This window comes from Coptis chinensis, chromosome 9 (assembly GCF_015680905.1).
Source record: "Coptis chinensis isolate HL-2020 chromosome 9, ASM1568090v1, whole genome shotgun sequence".
NCBI lineage: Eukaryota > Viridiplantae > Streptophyta > Magnoliopsida > Ranunculales > Ranunculaceae > Coptis > Coptis chinensis.
In genome coordinates this window covers 43,649,268-43,660,382 of record NC_141464.1, presented here as the reverse complement: position 1 = coordinate 43,660,382, position 11,115 = coordinate 43,649,268, and positions in this window count along the sequence as shown.

The following is an 11,115-nucleotide window of genomic DNA, read 5'->3' as shown; positions in this document are numbered from 1 at the left end:
TGAATTATGTCTTTATTGCTTATTGTTTTTCCTTCTAAAAATAATATAAAAAAAAAACAAAAATTTCGATTGGGGGTGGGGTGTTCGTGTTTCCGTAATAAAAGACCCACTACTAAAAACAAATTTTCTAAGCTTCGTTGTAAAAATTTGTTTGGGGGTGGGGTGTTCGTGTTTCCGTAATAAATGTTTTATATCCCATTAGAGTTGCTTAGGCCGTTTTATTGTATTACGCTTCGGATTGACATAATCTATTAATTTAGAGTTCATTCGCTCGCGATAACTTACGCCATGCACGACTTCGAGGCGTTTTCCACTATCTCGTATGTCATCCAAGTCGAATAGAGTGTTTTATGGATCATTGATAGGAAATTCCCTCCTGATTATTTCCATATCTCATTCGCAAAAATCAGACCGGTAACGGCGGCAATTTTGATTTGAAATTAGCGAAAAAAATCAAAAAATCAAAATTTCGATTTTGGGCTTGGGCCCAACCCTACCAACCCGCTGACCACTTACTGGCGCAGCTTTACCTTACCTTCAGCAACAGTTCATCGTTTTTTTTCATCTTCCACCGCCATTAACAAGCTCCAAACCTGAAAAATAAAAATTAAAAAGAAAATACCATAAACCCACGCAAAAAAAATCAAATCCTAACCCCAAATCTTTCTAAAACCAAACCACCACAACCCCCACCGATTTAAATAACTAAAAACCACCAAAAATTCAAAAATTTGGTGCTGCGCCGCCACCACTCCACCACCACCACCACATCATATTTAAACCCTCACTCCATTTCAAACACTAGATGGCTCAACAACGCCGAATTATACCGGAGCAAGTTTTCACTGCCGACCATTTCGCTCCGTTTTACGGTGACGAAATGGCTAGTAGAGACTGGAATAGTCTCTGGTACTCGATCGAAGCCTTCTACCACGAAGACTTGGTCCGACGGTTCTACAACACCAGGGAGTTGGAGGGGAGTAGGATTTTTGTGATGGTAAGGAAGAAGAGAAGCGGAGTTGACTACGGATCGGTTATCGAGATTCTAGGCATTCCGCTTAGAATCCCATCCGAGGCCACTTTACAGAGCCCCGTTTGACGGGTAGAGCCATTGATGGGCGCATCGCCATCAATGGGAGCTACAATACAAACTCCCATCAGGTTCGCCAGCATCCTCAGACCAACCACCGCTACTGACCAGTTGGATTGGTCGGAATGTCCTAGGGAAGGACAAGGTCGCTGACATCGGCCCCGACCGCCTCCATCGCCTTATGGGTACTCCAGAGCGGAAGCACGATTTCTGTATTCGGAGTTTTTGTTGAGCATGATTGGGGGTCGGAAGGTCTTTGGCACCTCTTCCGTGTTAATCACCAAGATCATGCCGAAGATCAAAGCGCCTCCGCCCGATAGGATTTACATTACCCCCGCACCGTAATACGCTGTGATCTATAGGAGTGTGTCCAACAAGTTTGGAGGAGGGCTGAGGATAAAGAAGAAGAAGAAGAGGATGGAGGAGCTGAGAATGAAGAGGAGGAGGATGAGGATGCCTCCGAGGATGAGGAGGACGGACTGCTTTGATGTAGATGCCTTCCAGAGGTGTTGGTGTCGATGCGTAACGCATGGCTATGCTTCATAGGGGCATGCGCTCACTAAACACTATCTGCAGATGGACTCCTCCGGACTCGACAGGCTTGACTATTCATCACAACTTCGAGATCCGCACCGCAGAGAGGATGAGAGATGGGAGCAGCGAGGGTCGAGATGGAAGCCCGCGCCGGTTTAGAGTGGATATGTTTTGCACGCTTTCCCCACCCTTCATACGCACTCGCCTCCGAGGACAGCCTATTTAGGCATGAGCGCCGCCGACGGCGAGGATCCATCGCTGCCGGACCTTCGGAGCCCGTGAGCCACCACTAGAGAGTGTGCCCCGCCACCAGCGGTGGCGAAATGTTTTAGAGTCCGAGGATTGATAGTGGTTGTTGTTTTATTTACTTTTGTTGTTTTTATTGTAATATAACTTTTATTTCGTAATTTGAATTTTGTAGTGGTAATCTCAATGAAATTTTAATATAAGGGCCTATTTTCATTATGCATGGTTGTTTCATATTGACCCCACCTTCCCAACTTGTTTGGGGGTGGTTTTATCAATTCAAGCATTATTTTGTATAACCCTCAGATTAGAGTTAATTGCGGAGTCAAGGTGAAAATATGGTTGTTTAGGCAGAAATATGATCAAGTATCATTGTAGGATGAAATCTAGATTAAATAGGTACATTCTATCATAAAATCAACCTAAAAGATATTGGGTTTGAATTAGAATCCGTGTTATGAGTTGTTTCCGCTGAAGTTTGGAAATTTTAGGATTTCGAAACCGCCGAATTAGTTTTGGCAACTTTCGATCCTTTTTAGCAACTTTAAACCTATATAAACTTGATACAAACTATTCTCACAACTCACACTACACCTAAACTCCATCACTCACCCTTCACACCCACGCTTGGACTTTTTATTTTTGCAAATCAACTCGAACTCGAGCGCCCCCAAGCTGTGAGTGTAGCGCATACTCTACACTTCCGACGAGAAAATTTTACTTCCGAAGCGCCAGCCTTCTATAGAAGCCGACTTCAAGGCTAAAACACCGGAATTCCAAAATACCAAGAACGCCCCAAGTCAAGTCAAGCGACCCGCCCTAGTTATGGAATTCCAAAATACAAAAGCGACTTCGCGCCCTAGTTGAGGCCGCCACCGACTTTCGTTGACCAGAAATTTTCCAGTTTTTCGCTACAGTAGTATAAGGATCTTTCGCAGCTATTCCAAAGCGTAATTTTGAGATGACATCTCCAACATTGATACCGAACAGTCTTTCAAGATTTGTTCCAAAGCACTACTTACGGTGCTTGGTTTCGAGGTGATCACATACGCTGGTGGGAACCTCTTATGGTAAGACCGGCTGAACTTTATTCTCCAAAGACTTGCATCTTATTTTTATAATAACTGCATTTTCTTTGAGAGACCGGATGGAGAACAAGTGTTCTCCATCAACATTGACGGAAGAACCAATGGAAATTACCGTGTTCTTGCTAGCATTTGTTCTTGGACTTGCTATGCCCGGCCGAGATACAAGACCCATGGTGCTATTGGGTCGATAATATGCATGTCTACACTTATGAGTTTTTTGCACGAGGCTTATGGGGCAGGCATTTTTTCCAGATTGAGGACCAAGGGGACTATAACGTTGCCTTGGTAGCCTATCCATGAACATAGGAACTGTTATGTTTTGGATTATGCTAAAAATTTTAAGGGAATGGCGTTTTCTTACGTGGAATGACGCCACTTGCAGCGTTTTTCCTTGCTTTAGCCATGGGACGCCGGGTTCTATGACCTTCCCTTAACCTTGATGTCTAGTTTAGCACGAGCCCATACCATGAGGCATAAGTACCTTCTTATGCCTGTTCTAATTTCAATGATTATGCTATGTTTCTTTCCCCGTTTTTTTGTACACGTTTCACGGATTGGATTAGGGTAGACACGGTGCGACCCACCAATAGTATTATTCGATCTTTCCGTGTAATGACTTGGCAAGGGTGGCGGATACAACCTCACCAGGTTGCACCCTACACCCCATCAGACCAAGTGGCACTTAATAGGTTAGCAACCATAGATGATAAATGGCGTGAGGCCTGGCAAATTATCATAGCATGGCAAGACGCGAAGGAGCCTCACTTCTTTATAGAAGTGGAGGATGACGAAGATGACGAATAACAGCGGGAGTGGAGGTAAGTTTTATTTTCTGTTAGTGTCTGCTTATGTCCCAAGCAATTTAATTATGTTAACCCCATAATGGGTAGAACTCGTATAGAGTTGAGTCAGTTTTTATTTCCTATATTAGTACGTTCTAACTTTGTTTTACAGATGTTCCTGAATTTCACGCGCTTCAATGGTATTTTTCCTACCCATTTTATTTAAATGCTTTGAGGACAAAGCATGCTTCTTTGTTTGGGGGCATAGAAACACGGTAATTAAGACATCCTGCTAGGATATAAATATGTATAATATGCATTTGCTTTCTAGTTAAAATTTCAAAAATTTAAAAATATAAATAAATAAGTTATGCTATACACTTAGGAATATTGGTATTGTTTCTTTCTCCATGCTCTTAACAATCTAGAAGTCTCAATGAGTCAAGCCGCGTCGTAATAATTGTTAGAAACTTAGGTTAATATATAGGTAATAATCTTTACATCTATCTATAAATATATTACATGAGTATCTATGATTGTTTGGCAGTAAGTTTCTGAAATCTAGGCTAGAGTACTTATTCTACAAATCCTGTGAGAATATAGCCTAAAGCCTTATATGAGTGAAACAATTGAGAAATGACACAAGGGAGAAGTAAAATCCGGATAGAGAAATCACACGTCCCACTTGCTTGATCACTAAACCATATCCTAAGCGAGAATTTAGGCCACTTTTTGGATCGATATAGCCAGAAATTCAAACCTATGAATTATTTTCCGCTAGTCGCCTTAATCGAGCCTTTCATTAGCCCTTCCATAAACCACAATTCCTTTACCCCTGTTACAAAAAAAAAACAAAAAAAAAAAAAATATATATATATATATATATATAATAAATCAACCTACCCAATTTAGAATAAGTCTGAGAATAGAATGAATGAAGAAAGAAGAAGAGAAAAACCTGTGTAAACAAAAATTAGTTAGTGCTTCAGAAAATAAAGAAAATAAGTTTCCATCCAAAAAAAAAAAAAATAGAAATAAAATAAAAACTCCAAAAATAGAATAAAAGGGAGTCAAAAGCCAAAGAAAAGAAAAAGAAAAATATGGCTAAGGATGGAAACAAAGTGTAGAAGCAAAAAAGTAAATAACAAGGTTTTTCTAGTTACATAATATGAAGACTCTATTATCTCAGACTTGTCCTTTAGAATATCCATTTCCTTCCTTCTTAAACCATCTCCTAATCCCCGTAACACCTAATAAAGACCTCTAGCTCAATTAGGAATAGGTTAGTGTGATAGTAAGTGGCAGATGTGTTTGATCGACCTCGCTTCCTCGTGTGTCATTGAGATTGTAAGGTAAAGTGTGCCCACTATATTAATCGGAGTAATAAACTTGAGTGGAAAAAATCAGAGTGTTGTTTCTTGACTATTATTGTGAGAACCTACTTAAGGACGCTTATTTCGAAGTTCTCTTAAAACAAACCCGCTAAACATTTTATAGTACTACCTATCAATTCATGATATGTTTATTGTAGATGATAGATTATTATGCATATATTAGCTTAGGTTTTGACTTGGTTATTCTTGTTCATAGCTAGTGAGACGATAGATAATTTGGAGCATGAATAAGGAAACAATAGTTTTATTTTCTTAGTCGTTGTAGTATAGATGAAGTTTGTGAGTACCTTCATCTGGAAAACTCTCACGAGGCTATAACTCGGTCCACTAGGGAATTCCCAAGTGGTTTAAGGCCTTGTTGCATATGGTCAATGCAATCACACTCAGCTAAAACGAGATTAGGTAGAACTCCATTTTGGTCACTTATTCTAATTTTTCATCTTTGCTTGAGGACAAGCAAAAATGCCGTTTTGGGGGTGGTTTGATAAGAGCCCAAAACTGTAGTTTTAACCCCTTAATAATCATACTGTAGACCAATTATGTGAATAATAAGTAAGAGTTAATACCGATTACGTGTTTTTATGCATTTCAGCTTCAAAGTCCATTATGTGCGTAAATGTGCCACTTTTAGCGAGATAAAGGAGCAAAAGTCAGCAGAACTTCCGAATACCATATCTTTGGACTCAGACCTCGGATTGAGGCCTACCTTATGTCAAAACGACCGGCTCGGAAAGAGCTTTGCAATGGTCCAAGCTTTGACCCAATCAAAGGAGCAGAAGTAGACGAAAAGTCTGTGGAAGCCAACTGCAGCTGAAGAGGCCTTTTTGGACTGAAAGAATTGGGTTTTGGGCCTGTTTCTCTGGCCCAAAACATGGCTCCAAGCCCATGCACGATTTTTGGATCTGAATGTATAAGAATAAAAGCTTAACTCATTGTTAATAGCAGTTAGGTTAGGTAGATAGCTTAGAATAGAAAGTAGCCATTAAAATAGCTTCTAGATCTAGATTTAATTGTTTTATTTAATTAGTTTCAAATCCTGTATTAGATTAAACCTTTGAATCTTGCTCTTCAATTTGATTAGATCAATAAAGTAGTATTCTTTATCAATTTCGATTTTTGTCATTTCCATTTCTAGATCTAATTTCAATTCTTGTTCTTATTTCATTTTAGTCATTAAATTAGATTTCATTATTGTTTAAATTAGTAAATTTTAATGCTTATTATTATGTGTAGTTTTAATTTAAATGGAAATGATTATGAATGATTCAAGGCTAACCTCCATTAGAGGGGTTGAGAAGCCTTGATGAAAGCTTGATTCGTTTTATCGTAGAGTCGCCGTAATTTCTATTCCACGTAAATAATTAGTTCACCATGAGAATGGGGTTAATTGTTCACATGCTAGTTATTAATTAGTAGAAATGCCATGTGTAATTAGGGATTAGGAAGAACCGATTGTTCTGCGTTCAGCAGTTCAATTCGATTACTTAATTTAACTCGCCGCTAGTGGATTAAGTTGAGTTAAGGTGGAATCAATCCCCCTCTAACTCCTTAACATCGAATCAACGTAGCATTCCCATAGTTATCCGATAATCGACTAGTTGCATCTTGTGGGTAGTTGCACCAGTAGTTTAGTTGCCCCTTCAGAAAGCTCTCATTGACTTTAAGTAGAGTATTAAGACTAGAAAACAAGCATACGGAAGGACTAAGAGTGGAACTAACTTCCTACTCCACTTTATCTCATAGGATTGAGAGTAGAAGAATTATTGATAATTGAGACTCGTGAAAAGACATAGTTTTAGTTTACTTTACGCCAGGAAATCATCGCTCATGTCGTAGGTAAACTATTTATTCATTTTACTCTTATCGGGGAGTGATGATATCCCCCCGCCTACTAGTTCTTTTTTTTCAACAAGATTAAGGCGCGGTAGAGATGAAACCCGACCTTAACTTAAAAATTTAATCAATCTCTAACTAAAAAAGTAGAGGCTATTTCTATTCAACAAAAGCCTATTCCCGCCATGAATGTCAACTCCAACCCATGTAATTTTTGTTTGAGTCCCGAAAGCACCCCGACTCCTATTGTCCTCTAGCCTATGAACAACAACAATTAGAGCAAGATAATATTTGCTCCATTAATAACTATCCTATTCCTAATGCCCCATGGAGACAACATCCTAACTTTAGTTGCTTAAACAATCAACAAGTTACAACCTGTGGTTTAATAACCAAAATGTTAGGCAAACAAACAACTATAATCAAGCTCCACCTAGGCAAGGACAGGGACAAGGTCGGGGAAATTATAATAATTATAACAACCAAGCTTAAACAACCGACAAGGTGTAGCACAAGGTCGAGAATAATTATAATAATTATAATACCAATAGAGGTATCGTTCGGTTAACAATAGTAACTATCAAAACCCACCCATAAATAATCAACGTGAGATAGTTCCAGTCGCACCACCTGTGACTACTACACCTACACAACCGGATCGTATCAACGCCTTTATACAGGTTACCCAACAACTTTTCCAATCAATGACTCAATCAAACGAACAGATATTACAATCCATAAATCAGGGCATACAACAGTTAGCCCAAGAGAAAGCCCAACCAAAAGGCGTTTTTTCAGGACAAGCGATACCAAACCCTAAAACAACAAACACAGCCTTTGAGGTAAACGGTAATACTAGTACGAAAACGACAATAGTAGGTGACCTGAATGCCATCACCACTCTCCGCTCTGGAAAGGTGGTTGATAACAAAGTAACTATGCCTATAGTTACCCCATCAGTACTCCCTACACCGGATATTGAACTAGATACTGAAATAAAAACTGAAGAACCTACCACTGTAGAGGTACAAGTTAAACCACAACCTAAGAAACAGAAAGCCAAGGTTACACATCAAGTCGAGCCATACGCTAAATATAGAGCGAAACCACCATTCCCTCAAAAATTAGCCATGCTAACCAGGGATACCAACTTCGAGGAGATTAGGAACATTTTCAAAAATCTAATAATAAACCTTCCTTTTCTCGAAGCTATTAAAAAGCTACCTAATCACTCTAAGTTTCTTAAAGAGTTGTGCACTACTAGGCGTAAGACCAACATACCTAAAGAGGCCTTTTTAACTGAACAATTCCCAACCTTATCCGAAAAATTGTTAAGTACAAGGACCCTGGTCGTCCTACTATAAAATGCACCTTAGGAGATTCCCACACGACGACCGCTTTATTAGACCTGGGGGCGAGTGTTAACTTACTCCCGTATTACTTGTATAAACAAATAGGTCTACAGGAAATGCAACCAACAAAAATAACGTTGCAATTAGCAGACAGATCTATTAAGTATCCTAAGGGTGTAGTGGAAAACGTGCTTGTTAAGATTCAGGATTTCTACTATCCTACGGATTTTGTTATCCTCGATACAGAAGTCGCTAATGACTCTGTACCGATCATCTTAGGGGCCTTTTTAGCAACCGCCAACGACTTATTAATGTCGCCGATGGTAAGATGTCCTTATCTTTTGGCCATCTCACAGTTGAGGTAAATGTTTTTAAAATGATGAAACAGTTACTAGATTCGTCTATAGATGGGGAGGTTAGCATGATCGAGAGCTTAGCTCAAGATTATTTTAACAACACGTTTCTCGAAAACAATATGTACAAATTCCTTTTCTTTTGGAAAGTCAGATTTTGTAAATGACTCCTACTTAGAGGAAGTCAACACCATCCTTAAGTCCACACCAATTGTAGACACTTCGGTTGCTCCACATATTGAGTATGAAGACTTGCTACCTAAGCAAGTATTCATTATGCAAAATGAGGACCCCGAATTTAAACATCTATTGATTTTCCTCCCACCCCGGTCTTAAACCCCTTCCCCGAAGTTAAAATATATACAACTTGATCCGGATGGTAATCATCCGTAATTATATCTTCTCGTTATCTAAGGATGAAGAGACACGTTTAATCCGGGTGATTAGGAACATCGGTCCACGATTATTGGTGGTCCCTAGTCGACATTAAGGAATTGACCCTAATGTTTGCACTCATCGTATCCATTTGGAGGATAACACGAAGACTTCTCGCGAACCTCGGCCACGCTTGAACCCTACCATGAAAGAGGTGGTTAGGGAAGAAGTCTTTACGATTACTCGACGCGGTATCATATACCCCATCTCTCGATAGCGAATGGGTAAGCCCCATTCATGTAGTTCCTAAGAAATCGGGGAGTTACAATGGTTCAGAACGAAAGGGTGACTATGTTGTCACCACAAGGTCCTATGAAATGGAGGATCCAGATTGATTCGTGACGTTTAAATGCTATGACACGAAAGGATCACTTTCCTTTACCCTTTATAAATCAAATGCCTCGAACGCCCTAGCTGGTCATGCTTTTTATTGTTTTCTCGGATGGCTACTCGTGCTATTTTCAGATTATTATTGATATTGATGACCAAGAAAAGACTACCTTCACATGTCCCTTTGGAACGATGCCTATAAACGAATGCCTTTTGGCCTTTGTAATGCTCCCCGAACCTTCCAAATGTATGCTTCATATATTTAGTGACATGCTAGAAGCTTTTATGGAAGTTTTATGGATGATTTTTCTATCTATGGAGACTCCTTCACGATCGTTTTGTCTAACCCGTCTAAGGTTTTGACAAGGTGTGAAGAAAAGAGCCTCATTTTAAACTGGGAAAAGTGTCATTTCATGGTGAAAAAGGGCATAGTACTAGGTCACATTGTATCTAGTGATGGCATCGAAGTAGATAAGGCCAAACTAGATAAGATAGAGACTCTACCTAAACCATGGACTGTCCGTCATATTAGAGCCTTTCTAGGCCATGCAGGTTTTTATAGGCGATTTATTAAAGACTTCTCGAAAATAGCTAGGTGTACCGCCCGTATTTTTAAATACAAATTTTTCCTATTTATTAATTAATTAAATTATTTATTTAAAAATTGGTTGGATTGGACTCGGGATACGTGGGCCTGGTTTTGGGCCTGAGTCTGTGTTGGGCTTAGGTTTCGGACCCAAGTATATAAACACATTGTTCTGGAAAATAGGGTGCAGAGAATAATAAAATAATGAAAATGGAGGCAGCTCGTTTGCTCGAGCGGTGGGCCTTGAAAGGTTCGACTACGGAGGATTCGTCCGGGTTTTAATTCAGGGTGAGTAGCTATTTTGCTATATCACCGGATTTATCGCTTTCGAATATCGGTATCTTGTCTAATGTTTCGTTTTTTTATATCGCATTCATTATATTGTTTTTATTCGACGCCGTGTTCGCCGAGTTGTTAAAACTCTAGTCAAACACCGTTGAACTGTTGAAATCGTGTTATTGAGTCGTTAGACTATCGAAATGGGATAATGAAGTGGTGTAGATATTGGTTTTAGTGAACTGTAGGAACGGTTCCAAACCGGGAGTAGGCCGCCGCGAGCCCAAGATAAGGGAATGGTCCCGCAAAGATCGCTTTTATTGTTTCTTTGAACTTTTTGTTCAGGCGTGGGCTGTTTTGGTTGGGTTGATTGGTTGTTGGTCGGAGGCCGGAGGTGAGATGGATCGGGTTGGATTAAGTTGTTGGTGATGGGGTCGTGTAAAAGGGTGTGGGGCGGTAGATGGAGCTGTTGAAGCTCGCTAATGGCGGATGAAATGTCAATCTAGTGTGGAGGAAGGGTTAAATGAAATTTATAAGGTAGTCGTGTTGGTTGTCGATGGAAGGGGTGTGTTGGAGCACGGTGGTTGGGCTGTTGGGAGCCTTGAACAGAGTCAATGGCGGTCGGGTTGAGTTTTACAAAGATGAGGGAATCGGGTTTTGTGGGTATGAGAAGATGGGGTTTTTCTAGGGGATCAAAACCGAACCATTTCGGTTAGTTTGGAGGGCGGTGGTGGTGGTGGAGGAGAGAGCAAAGAGGTGGTGAGGGAGAGGAGGAAGAAGACTGTTGGTCCTTTGGGGATTGGACTTGGGCGAAGT